We start from the raw sequence: 17,078 nt of genomic DNA on the forward strand, positions 1-17,078 counted from the left end.
AGGAGGATGCTCAAGGATCATTGAGCTCGATACTCGGCTGGTTCCTGGTGACATTTGGGAGACCTCTTTCTTCAGAATGTTAAGGTGAGATGAAATTCTAAAGATAGGTCCCCGGATCAAGGAGGACAATGAGAATAGTCTGAAAGGAAGGAGATGCAAGTCAGGAGTGGAGGCAGGCCAGAGAATATTCTGCTAATACAAGAATTTATTTATAAAAATAAGGTAAAGAAAACCACAAGGGATAGCAGGGGAGGGGGAGAGGTTCTCTGGCAAAGCCACAATCTTGAAAGCAAAATGGGACCAATGAACAGGGGTGGGACGGGGATGAGGAGGAATAAAGGTTCAGATACTGTTAAGGTTCGAATATGTAGGATCCCCAGAAAGCTCCCCGTGTGAGAAAACCCAAGAACATTCAGAGGTAAAATGATTAGATCATGGGAGTTGTGACCTAATCCATGGATTGATCCACTGATGTGGATTCACTGGGCAGTAACTGTAGGTGGGTAGGGTATGGCTGGTGGAGGTAGGTACTGGGGGCATGCCTTTGGGGTTTATATTTTGTCCTGGTGAGCCTCTCTCTGCTTCTTTGTTGCCATGTCCCCAGCAGCTTTTCTCCACCCTGCCCCTCGCCATGCCCTTCTGCCATGATGTTCTGCCTCGCATTGGGCCCAGAGCTAAGGCGTTGACCATCTGTAGACTGAGACCTCCAAAACTGTGAGCCAAAGTCAACCTTTCCTCCTCTACTTTGTTTTTGCCAGGTCTGTTGATAAAAAGCTCACTAAAACAGACAATGAGAATAGTCTGGGGTATGGAGAGGCCAGAAATAACCATGAATTTTAAAGAAAGAAGGATCCGGATCCACCAATCCATCTGGCTCCCGCTTGCCTTCAGGGTAGTGGCCCTGCAAAGCCCTCTGCCTGAGGCTCTTCCCATGGTGCTTTGCAAGGCTGGCTCCCCATCATCCTTTAGAGTTCTGACAAATGCCACCTCCTAAAAGAGCCCTTCTGCTTCATTCCTGAGCCTGCCCTTGGTGTGTTATCTGTCTCCTCTCACTGCTTTCCATGTGTTTTCTTCTTAGCACCACCCAAGGAATGGGTAGGTGGGTAGGTATTTATAGTTCTGTTCCTTGCTGGAGTTTTTGTCCTTGTGTGTGCAAGTGCACATGTGTGTGTACACACGAGGGTGCGTGTCCTGTTTCCAAATTCCAATTTTTAGCCTCTTTAAGCAGGACACAGTCTGCATCCCCACTGTGACCCCTGTGCCTGTCACACAGTAGGTACTCAGTAAGTGCACATTAATTGGATCAAAAATAAGGGAAGAAAGAGAAACTCAGCTATAACTGAGAGTTTTAATAAGAACAATAATTAAAAATACACTTAAGATCAGAATAGCACCTGCCAAGCTGTATTCATTACCTCTCACTTTTCACAGTTTACTCATTTTAAGGAGTAAGGAAACTCCTCTTTGCATACTGTTTGTTGAGGTGGCACTAGGGATCACACCAAAGCGCTTGTTCTTTTTTGCTACCTCATTTTTTTTTTTAACAGTATTGTATCAAAGAGGCATTTCTGTCAAGAAAACAGAGTGGGGAAAGAGGATCTCATTCTCCCCTCCCCCACCAAGTGGTGGGTGGTTTCCTTCCATCTTTGCCCCACGTTTTCCCAAAGCACCACCTGCTTCAAATGTGCCTGTTGTAAAGTCCACCCCATGCCAGGGTTTTTAGAGGAACATATTATCTGTCCGGCAAAGCGGGGTTAAATCTCTCATCCTTTTGCAGTCTGCTGTGTTCAGGTGGAGAAGTCAGCAGGATAAGAATTCTCCTTGCTTCTGGATAATTTTAAACTCCAAAGAATGGCAGCCCCTCACCTCTCGGGCTTCACTCCAGCCTTCTTTCCTGAAATTTTCGACAGAGAACTGGTGGATGGAAGGAGATCTGAGAAGAGGGTGAAGCTCTGAAGCCGCTCTGGATATGAAACCTTCCATGATACCTTGAGCCATTAGGCCGAGGGCACCATCTAGAGTCCAGCCCAGACCCTGGAAGCCAAGAGGCCTTTTATGGGTTAGATGTGAGGTGCCCCCCAAAAGCTCGTGTGTTTGGCAATGCAAGGAAATTAGAGGTGAAATTATTGGGTTACGAGAGCCTTAATACAATCAGAGCATTAATTCCCTAATAGGCAGTTACTGTAGGCAGGTAGGATGTGGCTGGAGGAGGTAGCTCATTGGGGGCGTGGCTTTGGAGTATGTATTTTGGGAGCTGAGCTTCCTGGTGGCCATGTCCTGAGCACTTTCCTCTACTACACTCTTCTGCCATGATGTTCTCCCTCACCTAAGGCACAGAGCAACGGAATTGGTTGTCTTTGGACTGAGACCTCTGAAACCATGAGCCCCAGATAAACCTTTTCTCCTCTAAAATTGTTCTTTTCAGGTCTTTTGGTCACAGTGGCTAAAAAGCTGACTAAAATAAGGCCTCTGACTTTTATACCCCCTTCAGGCCCAGCCCACCTCGGGGATCTGTGCTGATACTCAGGGCAACAGGAAAAGCAGAGGAAACAGGGACTACCTGTTCATTCCACCTTTGTACCTCTCACCTGTGGATATTTAGAACAGGAACCAGCCTCCCAGCCTCTGCACAGTTTGAACATCCTGTCAGAATCTGCTGGAAATATTCAAAGCATAGTCCAGAACCCCCAAGAAGGAGGGCACAGGAATCAAGTCAGAGGGGACAACCCCTGGTTCTTACACACGCACCTTGCCTTGACGTGGCTTAACTTTGGCTTCTGGCATCTGTGCGGAGTCAGGTGAAGTGACATAGGCTGGCTCTGCCCTCTGACTTCTCAATCTGCTTCTCACACTGTCTCAGTTTTGACCCAGTTCTGGTTCTGATGACCCCACCACCACCACCTTTGACCTAGTTCACCACTTGGAGACAGTCTGTCAGACAGCCAAGTTCCAATTCTGCCTCCAGAGTCCTCCTTGCTATAAATCCTTGGATATATTTAACCTGTCTCACTGGAATAGGAGGAATAAGAATGCTGTGAAGGGGGGCGGAGGAGGAAACCCATGACGACTGCCCCAGGTAAGGGCTCAGGTGGTGGGAACCCTGTGACCGTTCCTTTCTTGGCTTTGTCCATCCAAGCAAAGTCTTTCTTAAGTCCTCACTCAGACTTGTGATTCTAGCATCACCCTGCCCACAGGCTTAGGAGTCCCCATTCTCTCTGTGCCAGTCCCCTCCCCATCCTACCTGCTGCTGCAAGCTATAGTGACGTTTGTTAGGTGAAGTCATTTTTCATGCCCTTAATGGACATGACTGGAGTTCATTTATTTCTATGCTGAGTTCCCTCTCTGGATTCCCCCCCCCAAGGCAAACAGGAAGCAGCTCACAGTGAGGACCCTAAGATCAGAAGCCCTTTCCAACCCCAGTTCCTCCCAGAGCCTCAGAATTTTACAGAACATGGAATGGGAGAGGTGAGGTGGATGACTGACACCTGCAAAGAAGCATCTTTTCCGAGTCTGGCTGCCTTCCTTTTCCTATAGTATCAGTTGGTTAATTGGAAAGTCCAACGAAAGAGAGGAACCTCACATGGTCTCTTAGGAAGCACAAAACTCCTGAATTTTCTTTTCCAGCACTTTTATTTTCTGACATTACAGGAAAATTGACTGTGTCCCTGGGTGTACTGCCTTCTACATGTGCTTGATTTTATCAGCAAGCCTCTCATCACTGAGAAGGAACAAGAAACTAGCATCCTTGTTGCATCCTCAGTCCTTCCTGAACCTCACAGGGGAGAGGTTCCTGAGCCAGATATGTTTATGCAGAAGGTGACATGAGCTGAGTTTTGCTGCTTGATAAGAATGAGTCCAGCAATCTCAAACTCGGATGCCTTCAGGATCCAGGCAAGCCCACTTACATAAGTATTTCAGTATAAGGCAATAGGAGTGGGGTGGACTGTAGGAAATGCAGCATATACCTGTCAACCAGAGGACACAGCCACTTCTCTACTCCAGCAATTACTATGGTTCAGTGTTGCTAGATTTTTCCGACTGTTCAAAAGAAGTCAGAAATTAAGGTATTTTAAGTTGACCTCTGATTTTTAAAAGGTTAAAACAAGGTAAGCCCCCAAATACATTTTTAGGTCAGATAAGACCTGAGGCTGGCTGTTTATAAACTCTTAGTTCAGTAAATGAAAAAAATAGAGTAAGGAATTCCTGAGAGAGGACTTGATATTCAAAGGCACAACCTTGTAAACTGACTCATGTTCCAGAAACTGCTCGTTGCTTTGCAGAGTTAGCAGGTGGAGAAGAAGATGAGGAGGACAGACAGGCAGCTTAGAAAGGGTCTTCTGTGCTCTGAGGAGGAATCTGAACTAGATTTTGAAAGCTAGGGGGACCCACGAGGGAAGATTGAAGAGTTTAAAGGAGGGAGAGTCATGTTCACTCTGCATTGCAGAAAGCAGGGACCTACATGGGAGGGGCTGGCAGACAAGCAGCCCCTGCTCAGGGGCAGAAGATGCAGGCCACAGCGGCAACCCAGGGTGAGGAGTGGGGACACCAGCAATTGCTCTCCTCAGGTGTCTGAGCTCAAATCTGAAGGTGGGGGACCCTCAGAGGGGAAGCATGCTGAGGGGCAGAGAGGAGCATAGACAGAGCCCTGTTTCTGGAAGATCTAGTTGGGGTGCCACCCTCTGCAAGAACACCAGGAGAGAGCAGGAAAGAGAGATGGTGTGAGGTATATGGAGAGAGCCAGGGTGTTAGGAATGAGGTATGCAGGGGTGAATCAGAGAGTCACCAGCATATAGATGGACAATGGAAGTTGGGGTTTAGCATCCCAACCATATAAGGCAGCATTTGGAGCAACCCCAACATCCAGGGGAAAGGATGGGAACAAGGGGGGAGAGAAGTTCAAAGAAAACCTGGAGAAAGTGTCACTATAGGATGAAGGAGGAAGAAGTCTATGGCCTAAAGGATAGTTTGGGGGTCTCACTCAGTTCATTGACAGAGCAAAGACTTGACCTGAAGCCAGCCTGTGGTAGGACCTGCTCAGGAAGGGACCAGACCCCACTGCAAGGATCTCTACACAAGGGTCCCATTGGGGTTCTGTTCTGCACAACCTTGTGGACTGTGGGCATGCCTGGCCTATCTGCCATGTGACTTTCAGATGTGCCTCTCATGTGAAGAAAATAAAATGCTTAAGTTATTCTCTGGCAGACTCCCTTCTAGGCAGGGTCCCCAGAACATCATCTGAGAAAACAGCAGAGCATCAGGAAGCATGGTTTTACCAAGGTTAACCCTCACCATTTTCTTTCCTCCATGACTTCTGATGTCTCCCTAAATGTCAGCACTGTTGAAAAGCAACCGCCCTAGGGACAGCTGTTCCAAGAGGATGGGTCAGGCTCCACAGGCAGCAACTGGTTTGTTTGGGCAGTAATGTCACCTTCAACAACACTGCAAATGACATGCACATCTGTGTTATTCAACTTTGTATCTCTGTGACCAAAATATCTGAGAAGAACAACTTAGGGAAAGTTTATTGTGCTCATGGTTCAAAGGTTCAGTCCATGGTTGGCGGAGTCCATGGGCCCCGAGAGAGAAAGAATATCATGGAGGAAAGGCAAAGGAGGGAGAGGAGGGGGAAGGGACCTCAGGAAAGATGCATCCTTCCAAGGCATGCCCAAGTGACCCACCTTCTCCAGCCATGCCCCATTTGCCTGCAGGTACCACCCAGTCAGTTTTCTCAAACTGGGATGAACTGATTAGATTGCAGCTTTCACAATCCAGTCATTTCTCTGGACATTCCTGCATCAACACAGGAGTTTTGGATGGATACCTCATAGCCAAACCATAAGGGCATCTTTTTAGGGCATCTCAATTTAGTCCTACCATTGACAAAGACATCAGGACTGAGAGAGGTTCAGAGCAGCAAAACCAGAGTCCATCAGGAACCAGAAATCCAGTCTCCTAACTGATGGTCCTACCCATCCTCCTTTTTTTCTGACACTGAGTCTTCCTGAGTAGTGACCATAATGGCCACCAGAGCAGAACATGTGGCCATTTCCCTATGACCAGCCATGGTCATGAAGGAGATACATCAAACACCCAGAGAAAAGCAACTTCAAAGTTTTCTCCAGCCCAGGTACCCTCCAGGAATTTTCTCATGAAAGACTGCAGCTGACGTTAATAGGGATGCTGTGTCTGAATGCAGGCCCATCAAGAAGGGAACAAAAAGGAAGGAAGAAAGCAAGGTTGAATGCAGAGGCCTTTCAAGTCCCCGCCAAGCAGGTTCAAGAGCAGAGCATGGCATGTTGGACAGGCATGCTGTATCTCTTGAAAGAGCAGGGATTTATCCATACTAGACGACATGAATGAAATGAGAAGTTCTCAGGGCTGCCAACCTTTCAGTTAAGGTTTTGTGGCAGTATACTTCTTCTACAATAAAAAAGGGGAAAATGACAGTTGAGGTTAATGCTGCATATGCAGCAAGAGGCCCAGTGACTATCATTAATGGAGACTAAATAACTGGGCAATGGAAGATTCAGTGAATTTTCATATGAAACTGTTCCAAAGTATAGCTTTTAATGTCTGGGCCATGTTTTAACCTTATTGGTGTGATGTTAGAGAGCCTAACTTGAATATTTTCTTAATTAGCTAATCAACTGTCTCATAACTTATTTGTTGAGTAACCTTTGCCTTCCTCTTGATTGTTTGGTATGCCCTTTACTGTCTATTAAATTCTTAACTGCCATAGGTTAAATGCAGGTGCAGGGGCAGCCTTCTGCAGGCACACGAGGTTTGGCCACCTTTGGATCACCATCTGAATCCCTGTTCTGTGGGTTTACTTGTGGGGTGACCCTGGAAAATTCCCTAACCTTTATGAGCCTTGAGTGTCTTGTGTATAAAACAGAATAAGAAATAAGAACACTAATATATCAGCCCGCTGGCACAGTGCCTGACACATGGTAGGGCTCAAGCGAATGAAGTAGTCATTGATATTTTAATTGGTCTGTTGGAATCTGCCTCTCCTTCACATGCTTGTCTGGAATAAGGCTTGTCACCTGGGATAATTTAGGTATCACTCTCAGGAAGTAAACCTTGGTGGCAGGAAGGAGACATTTAGTTTGGAAATATATAAAAAATTAGGACAATGTTTTCTACTTGGAAATTTTATTAAACTATCACTTTAAAAGAAAAAAACTATAGGAGGTAATACTGAACAAAATCTTATGGATGTGAGTATAAAGATTTTAATTGTGGAAACTTCCACGAGGGCAACCAAAAGAATCAAGGAGGTATTTTATGTCATTGTAAGTGGACCCTTAAAATGTTGCGAAGAGATGATTTAAAATCATGGATTTCTGAGCCAGAAGGAATCTTGATTCCCTGTAAACTCAACCCATCCTTTCACTTGGGATTATCATCATGTCTCTTCACAATAGCAGGTTTCCTCCACAGACTTCTCACCAGGGATTTGCCTCTCTAGTCTTAAAGTGGAGAAGCTCTGCCCAGGGCCATGTGGTGATCCAGGGAGACGGTACACACCAGACCCAGATCCAGGACGAAGGAAGTGGCCACCATTGCTGAACACTGATGGGGTTCAAATAAGATAGCAGCTGAGAAATGCCATTGCAGAGTGTCATACCAGAGCTCCTTGGATGGAGTGATGGGGACACAAACCAGATTGGAGAGGAACAAGTAGAGGATGGAGTGAAGAAACAGATGACCAGTGTAGACATGTTTCAAACGTGCTGGTGAGAGAGAGAAATAATGAGGGGAATATTAATAGTAACTAATAATATTATGATGATGAATAGTATTTATTATTGTTGCATAAAATTGAGATAATATTGAACAAACCTATATTTAAATGCTCTGAATGTGAGCCGGCAGCACAGCATAATAATTAAGATCTGAGCTCTTCAGTCAGACTACCAGGCGCAAGTCCTGGTGGACCTTCTCAGTAGCTCTGTGGGCCCAGGCAAATTTTTCACCTGCCCTGAACCTCAGTTCCTTCATATGTAGAAATGGATAATCATTCCTGCCCCTCAGGACAACTGCAAGGTACAAATGAACTCATGTGAAATGTGTGGAGCCTACTAATGTAGCCCAAGTTACATTAGTCCCAGGGTAGATATCAGAATTATTACATAGCTAAAGAAAGCTGTTGAAGACATGGAAGAGTGAAAATGTGGCCAATAATAAGAGTCTCAAAAGGCAAGATGGGGACATAATTCAGAACACAAGCAGTCACTTGCGTTGGATAAGAGGACAGCTGGTGTCTTCATTGTAACAAGAGAAAGGCGGGAGGCTGAGTCCCGTTAACAAATATTTATTGACCCCTAGAGATACTGTGCCCAACACTGGGGATGGCAGCCACAAGACAGGTCCGTGAGTTCATCATAAAGCTTACATTCCAGTGGCAGAGTCTGACAATGCCTTTAATAAATGAATATAGTTATGAGAAGATTAAAGCTGGGAGTCTGGTAGGGGGAGAGCCACAGTGGTCAGGCTGCATCGAGGCTATTTTAAATGGAGGTTCTGAAAACTGCCCACCCCCGCCTGCCAAAAGGTGACATTTGCACAGAGATTTGTAGGAAGAAAAGCATTCCATGGGCTTACCTGTGGGACAGACATTCCGCAGATAGGGAACAGCTAGTACAAAGGTCCTGAATCTGGAGGTTGCCTGGGTGTGAGTGGGTGAGCTGCAGGTAGAGCAGCAGGCTTTCCCTCAGTCCCCTCTAAGGCAAGAAGTGGAGTCCTCTTTCTACAGAAGAGGGACACCTTCAACTTTTTTGATGCATGTCTTCATTTTGTAACTCTCTCTAGAGCACATGGACTGTGCAGGAAATATGCCTTTGTGGCAATACTGGGATGACCAGGACCCCAGCCTATGCTTGGTTGCAGTCTCTGTGGTTGGTGGTGAAGCTGAATGCACGGGACAGTAGTAGCTGAGGGTAAGGACCACCTGTTGCAGGTGAGGACCAGGACACCAGGACGCACACAATAGGCCCGGCTCACCATAGAACAGGAGGACTAAGAAAAGGCTCCATGGCCACAAACATCTTTAGAAGTCGTCTTCTCTTCCAGCTTTTCACCAGCTCCAGCTCGATCAACAGCATACATATGGATCACCTTGGAGTTTTAGCTGCTTCAGTTAATGGGTTTTTGAATGGTAGGGATTTTAGAATGCAGCATAATCTTCAATGTCTGTATGTAAAGTCTGTCTCCTTTAAAAGAGACAGGAATGTAAATCAGAGGACAAGCCTTATGTGAATTAATAGTGCCAGCTAATGTATCTTCCCTGGTCAGTACCTCCATTTACTCTGAAAGTGTTCTCATTTGGATAAAAAAAAAATTATATTGTGGACCCTCTGGTTATAAGTGACCCACAGTTTCATGATGAGAAAGAGGAAAGATCAGTAATAAGGATGGTGGGAAATTCTTGGCATCTGAGTGACTTGTTTACTTGCATTTTGATGTGCAGATGCCTGTAAGTACTTTTATGTAAAGACTAGGAAAATTGACTGGAACATAATCAAAGCTCTAGGTTCTAGGGGATGTTTTCTGAAGTTGAGCAAAGGAGAGAGCCAAGAGTGAACTGGCACCTTTTTGTACACCAACGAAAGCTGATTAACAAGCAAAAGTTTGGTAAAATCAAAGCAAATGGAAAAATCAAATGAAGCTAGTATTTAAGTGAAAAAGAAGAGATAGCAAGAAAAGTGCTGAGCAGTCGATAAGGAGAGCTCGGGATATGAAAGACAGCATGAGCTTGCTGACTTAACACTCCCTGTTAGCCTCTGCAGTACCCTCCCAGTGCCAGAGATTTCAACTGTCATGGAGATACCACTGTCAAGGCTGAAAACTACACTCATCTCCAGAGCCACCAAGGCCAGCAGTACCTCAGTATCGATGAGGTTCAAGAGCATCAGCACAGGATATGACTTGCAATATACAAACCAGTGTCCTAAATTATTTTGTGCATGGCAGGAAATCTGATAGGTCTAACCTGATGGGCAAGAAGTTGAATGTTTGGAATGGGAGGAAAGCGTTGGCTTGGGTAGCACAGATAATAAGCCTACATTTGTGCAAACAACGTGCTAGAAGTGTCACTTGTTCCTTGTAAAACTGAGGCCATTGCAAGGGGGGGGGGCTCCTGTGCTGTCATGTTGGGTCCTCTGGCGATACAGAAGTGACCATCGAGTTCCAACCTTCAATATTCTCCATGATGGTTCTCATACTGGTGATGATCTGGTAGGGCAGGAGCTCATGGTCCTCCCTGTTGGAGCTGAGACTTTAGGAAAGCCATGCTTAACCATAAGGAAAATATGGCTAACATGACTTCTTTATGGAGCACAAAGGGGCATCTTTCTCCTCACATTCTAGTACGGGGTAAGCAACATTCTGTAGCTCAAAGGTCACACCCAGCCACCTGCCTGTTATCATGTGGTCCTCAAGGCAAAAAATGAAAAAAAAAAGAATGACTTTTAATATCTAGTGATTTGCAACATGTGGTACAACCAACTGTTCTAAATTTTTGCATTTATTCGTTCATATAATCTTTCCAACAACCCTGGGAAGTAGATACTATTACTCATTCTATAGAGGAATAAACAAATGTAAGCTTATCCAGATAGGATAAGTAATAAGCTAAGATTATCAACTAGTAATTATTTGGGGAAGAATTCAGACTCAGAGCATCTTATCTCAGAGCTTGCTCTATTAACCTACTTTCCCATATGAAAGGTTCTCAACACCATAAAGGTAGAACATAAGTTCCAAAAAAGATTTGGATAACACGTTCCGAGAGTTGACAGGAGAGAGGATAACAGTGTCTCTGAATCAAAGGAAGGCTTAGCAGAAGGTTGAGCCCACATTTCCATCATCATGACAGGAACACCAACTCAGAACCCCAATTATCAAAATCTTACCCCACAAAAAAGAAATTGAATTCTTCTCATTATAAACCTCGTGAAATGTTTTATGTATGAAAAAGATTAGAGAATTATTATTATATTTTTAACATCAATAAAACATTTGTGGAAATGTTTCTCTCTTATTACTTAAGGACATGCATAATATCTTCAGTTTTTCCTCTTGGCTTATAGAAGCCTAAAATACTTACTGTTTGGCTCTTTAGAAGAAAAGTTAGCCAACTCCTCCCCTAGAGGATGCAGAGTCTTAGAGGTGCCATGGAGTTATTGGCAAGGACAGCTACACTTAAGGTGGAAACAGCATGGGCACAATCCTCCAGGTCTTAGAGTTTCTTCAGGTCTTTGGAAAACATGACCTGGAACTTCAGGTCTCCGAATCACCCCAGCAATCACATCACCATAGCCCACCTGGTAGAAAACTATAAGGCTTCCGTCAAGGACTACCCAGCAGTAACCACTGAAAATTCCTTGAGCCACGATGACTGGGAGGTTTAGAAGAAAGTCTCCATTAGTGCTGATCATACCATGAGGTCAGTAATCATCTCACTGGGACCAACCCAGAAGGAACTGCAAAGATTACAGGGGAGGACTCATGCCAACTGCCTCCCACTCACAGTAGGTGATGAAGCTATCATTGCCAATCTCCTAGTGAGGACCCACCCTGGGTCACTCAAGGCTGAGGCCTCGTGCTCATCGGAGAAAGTACAGGCAACTCCTCAAAGGGAGGAGGAGATGGGCAGCAGAGCTCAATTTGCTGGCAACAAATTCAGAAAGCTTCTAGCCAGATGAGCTCTGGGCAAGGATCCCCTGAGCCACCACATACTAGTCAAATACTGGGCCCTCTTCTCCCTTCAAATCACAGGTCCTTAGCTCTGGACACTGCAGTGAGTAGGGAGTGCTTTTCCCTCCAAAGAACATGATGTTCTGCCTCTTACACCTGTCTCATCAAACGCCAGCCTTCGGATCCAAGCTATGTGAATGAACTTGGAAAACGTGACATTAAATGAAAGAAGCCAGATACAAAGGAACAAATCCTATGTGATTCTACCCATGTAAAATATCTAGAATAACGGCAGGTGTGGTGGTGCACACCTGTAATCCCTGCAGCTCCGAAGGCTGAGATAGGAGGATCAAAGTTCAAAGCAAGTTCAAAACCAGCCTCAGCAACGGCAAGGCATTAAGTAACTCAGTGAGACCCTGTCTCTAATAAAATACAAAAATTGGGCTGGGGATGTGGCTCAGTGCTTGAGTGCCCCTGAGTTCAATCCCTGATACCCCCCCCCCAAAAAATGTCTTGAATAAGCAAATTCATAAAGGTAAAGAGAGAATGGAATTGAGGTAACGGGGCAGGGAGTTGCTTGATGAGTTCAGAATTTCTGTTTGGATGATGAAAAAGTTCTGGAGAGGGATCATGGTAATTGCTGCACAATATGAATATAGTTATACCACTGAACTGCACACTTAAAAATGGTTAGAATAGAGCCAGCCATGGGGGTGCATGCCTGTAATCGCAGCAGCTCAGGTTGGTGAAGCCGAAGGATCACAAGTTCAAGGTCAGCCTTGGCAATTTAGCAAAAGCCTCAGCAACTTAGTGAGACCCTTGTCTCAAAGTTTGAAAGGGCTGGGGATATAGCATCCCTGGGTTCAATCCCCAGTAATTACTGAAAAAAAAAAGCTACAATGGTAAATTTTGTGTGTATTTTACCACAATAAAAAATTGGGGAACAAACCCTTTGAAACAAAATAAAACTCCTAACCCTAGCTCAGTTCATGAAATTCACCCCAAATCATCCTTTTCCCCACTTTTCTCCCTACCACATGTCCATGGGGCCATATACTTATAGTGTTTCTGGTGTCTCTGCAGGCAGTGGTTTTGATGCACAAATTAGAAAAAAACGCATTCAGTTTCTTCCAAAAAATGTGAAGGAAGAACCATCTGCAAATCCATGAGTTGTGCTTTAGTTTAATCTCCTACTCTCAAGACTAATCAAGTGTTTAAGTTGGGTCCAGACTCTTAATTAAAGCTGTCAGCTCCTGAAAGTGCATTTTCTGAGCCCAACTCTCCAGTGAGAGACTGCAAACGTGGGGAACTCTTAACACAGCGAGACGGTGCGCTTTACCTTGCCTGCACACAATTGTGCGTGGTGGACTGGATGAGAAAAACACATTGTACCCCACAAATGCATACACTTAGAATTTGTCAATTAAAATAGTAACAGGCAAAATAAGAATTTAAAAAACCAGTTGGGCTCGGATGAAGAGCTAACCAGTTTTCAGGTTTGCTACTTGCTTTTCACACACACACACAAAAAAAAACAGATCCAACTGTGCATGGTGTTATGTTTTGCTATCAAACTGTTCTTATTTATTGCCTTAGTTTACAGTATACACTCTACTAGGAAGGACTATCATGTCTGTGATAGGAAAGAAATTGACTTTATAAAATGGAGACCTTTAAAGTGCTCAACCTCTGTCATCACTATGGCTGGAAATATTGTAGAAGGGTCAAATGGACAGTTGTTATTACTAATATTAGACTTTGTTTTATGGAGTTCTTTATAGTGCGCAAAATGCCTTCCCATATATTTTCTCATTTGGATGATCTAAGCATCTGTGTTTGTATGATTTCAGCACTTTGCGAATTATCTTTAGCAAATTTTTCTCACCTGATCATCTTCTGTCACTCAACCAAGCAGGTAGCAGCTTATTTTAATAACATTTGAGACAAAATCTAATTAGTAAAAAAAAACAAAAAAACAAAAAAACAAAAAACCAAATCCCTTGTCAAGTCATGTGATTCATTCTAAAGCCAAACTTCTGCATTCTTTCTTTGAAAGATGGTCTTCCCCATCCTATCATCACGGCACAGACTTCATGAACCTACAGGAACAGGGATGCTAACTTCAGGGAAGACTCCAGAAAGCCTTCATTTAAGGTTGAAGTTCGACTGGATCCACAGAGCCCCAGTTGGGCCAGGTCAAGTGCATTGTGCAAAGCTACAAAAGTGAACAAGACAGGGTCCTGCCCCGTTTTAATATAGGTTTCATTATTATTTAGGTGTGGGAAGGCCAATAAATCAAGAGATGACTGCCATTGAAAAAAATGGTTTGTTATACTCCTGGACCCCCGGAGGAGGGGGACAGCATACCAAGTCATGGCGGGGACACACAGGGAAGACCAGGGTAGACCAGGAGGCAGAGGGAGAGGGGAAAACTGATGGGAGCCTTTACTGAGGTTTTGAGGTTTCCATAGGAAGAAACGGGCAAGGGAGGGTAAGCAGACTTAGGTTTGGCTAGTTGGAATAATTCTAATGGGTTCTGGGGTGTGGGGGCTGTCCCTAGTTGCCTGGAATCTTGCCTTCCAGTGATTAAAGAAGGAGAATAGTGGCCCTGAGAGACAGCCCAATAAATGAGTTGGTGGGGTTATGGGCTGTGGCTGGGCAGATTTGTTTTGGAAAGACATACTCCCAGGCCAGTCCTTTACTGTTTCCAGGACTCGGCTAACCCTAGCAATCCCTCCAGGGTCAGCCAGGCCCCAGATGTCAATGCATCAGAACACAAAAAATAAGAGACATAGTGAATCCTACTGTCAGCAGTTACCCTGTGGGTGGAGCAGCCCCGGCAGCTGACTCTGGCATACAAACCCAGACCTCAATGGGTACGCTCTCAACCGTAAGAGGAGGCATTTAGACTGTGTAAAGGGCAGGATTTCTTTAAATCTGTGGGTTGTGAAATAGTTAAATATGAAAATAAGGTGACCAATGCTGTAACGGAGTGGAGTGCTCTGGGAGGAGAAGGGAAAAGTAGCTGAAAACTGAAACTCAGGGTGGTTGTTAGGGAGGTGCAGGGGCTGGGTTTGGGGGTCAGCACAGAATGGTGTTATGGATAAGCTGGCCAACAGGGTGGAAGGGGGGATCTGGCTTCTGAGAGGCACCAGATGAAAACCAAAAGTCAGAGGAAAGGTCCTCAATTGAAGGCCATTTCCCCACGGTCCCAGGGGACACTGGTGATGTGTGGAGGTGATTTTCATCGTCACACTGTGGGCTGCCCGTGGTACTCAGTGGATGAGGCGGGATGCTTCCGAGTATCCTACAGCACACAGATAGCACCCTCAGTCCCAACCCCACCAAAAAAGAAATACCCTGACCCAAATATTGAGAGAGGTAAAGTTGGAAACCCCTGCACTGGTGAAAATACAGGATATAAAAAATATAGGGATTTGTGATGCCCAAGTCAGCAGGCTTCAGCGTTCCTCAGGGCCTGGCCTAGAGGCAGGAAAAGAGAAAGAGGAGCCAGGTGTTAGCAGGGCATTTGGTTCCCTCTCAACTTGGGTGTCAGGGGCTTGGGGCAGGGGAGGGGAAATGTTGGTCCAAGAGTACAAAATTTCAGTTTCAGGACTAATAAGTTCTGGAGATCTTGTGTACAATGTGGTGACCATAGCGAATAACACTATATTGTATACTTGAGAAATGCAATCAGGTGGATCTTCGGTGTTCTCACCAACACCAAAAAAAAAAAAAAGAATGACAAGTCAGATGATGGATATGTTAATTAGTTTAATTTAATCATTTCACAACGTATACATATATCAAAACATCACATTGTAAATCATAAATGCACAGAGTCCTTAGTATCTGTGGGTGATTGATTGCAGGACCCCCTGCAGATACAAAAATCCAGGGATGCTCAAGTCCCTTGCATAAAATGGTGCAGTATTTGCATATAACCTACACATATTCTTTGAAATACTTGAGGTCATCTCCACTTTGAATACCTAATCTAATGGAAATGTTATGTTAGTAGTTGTTATGTTGTATTGTTTAGAGAATAATGACAAGACAAAAGTCTGTACGTGTTCAGTACAGAAGCAATTTAAAAAAAATTTTTTTTGATGTGAAGTTGGTTGAAGCCATGAAGCCATGGATTTGGAGGGTTGACTGTATATTTAATTTCTATTTGTCGATTATACCTTAGTGAGGCCAAATGGGGAACTGACTCAAAAACAAGAAGAATGGATCTTTGTATCATCTCTTAAAGCTGTACTGCATGAGAGCAAAACCTGTATATGTCCAGCTTTGCTAGAGTCCCAAATGGGGTATTCATCAAGAAACTTTTATAAAATGAATGATTTTAAAAAATTCAGTTGGGTGCAGTGTTGGCCTCACCTGGAGCACTCCTAGATTTGGGAAGAATCACTGAGCTGGGCTTATTGAGGTTTGCTTTTTGAATAAGCAGTTTTAGGTTTTTATGAAATCAGATCTGTCTCCATTCTCTATGATTTCTTTGTATCCTTCTGAATTAAAAAAAGAAAAGTCTTTCACATACATTCATCAACCTTCATCAGAGACTCGATAAGTCTTATCCTTCTTTTTCTATTAATTTCTTATGGTTTGCCTCCTTTAAATACTTAACTGTTCAATCCAGTCCTTCCCCCAAGGGTGTGCAGGTACTCCTGGTACTCCTTGTGATAATGTAGATGATTTTAGGAATTCCGTGGTAAATATTTTTGAATTAATGGCTTTTGAGAGTTTTTTTAAATGAGTATGTAATCATGATGTCAAACCTGTGTTTCCCAGATGGAATTGTTTAGGATAAGGGCAAATTTTTAAAGATGAGCCTTTTTTAAAAGTTAAGTCATTGACAGTGCGTAGGTGATAAATAGGGAAAGTTGTAGACAGGGAAGTGGGAATCACTGAAGTTTGGGAAACACTGGCTAAATCCTTTTGAAGCTTGTTATGCTGTCTAGAGAAGGGGGCCAAACTGACTTCCTCCCATCTCACCTCAAATTGTTAACCAGCTACTCCAAACCAGTAATTAGAATTCTCTTTGACAATGATTTTTTAATCACACATCAATTCTTCAATGCAGCTTTTCTGGGTGATCTCTTTTGCCTCGTTAACCTTTCATTAGACTTGGGCTATTACTGTGCTTTTAATTATTATACTCAGCTTGATATCTGACCTAGCAGGATATCTCCACAAGGAGGGCTGATTTTGAGGGCTGGGGTTGCAGGGCTGGCTGTGAAAGGATGATGACCTGTGGGACAGCACGCCCAGCAAGGCTGAGTGGACTCTGGTTACAAGGGCCAGAACTGGCTGAGCATTCCCAGACTCCAACTGGACAGTACAAGAGCTCTGCCTCCCAACGGGAAATGGAGAGA

General features: G+C 44.3%; 1 protein-coding gene and 1 non-coding gene across 3 annotated transcripts in view; both read left to right on the forward strand.

Annotated features, from left to right (window-relative positions):
* Nucleotides 1–17,078, forward strand: part of St8sia2 (ST8 alpha-N-acetyl-neuraminide alpha-2,8-sialyltransferase 2) — a 66,328-nt gene that overhangs the window by 16,061 nt on the left and 33,189 nt on the right. The window lies entirely within an intron of this gene.
* On the forward strand, nucleotides 6,290–6,428 carry LOC144255597 (small nucleolar RNA U109). Its single transcript, XR_013343864.1, has one exon. It is a non-coding gene; the product is annotated as a small nucleolar RNA U109 (small nucleolar RNA).

The sequence above is a fragment of the Urocitellus parryii genome, chromosome 6, assembly GCF_045843805.1.
Source record: "Urocitellus parryii isolate mUroPar1 chromosome 6, mUroPar1.hap1, whole genome shotgun sequence".
NCBI lineage: Eukaryota > Metazoa > Chordata > Mammalia > Rodentia > Sciuridae > Urocitellus > Urocitellus parryii.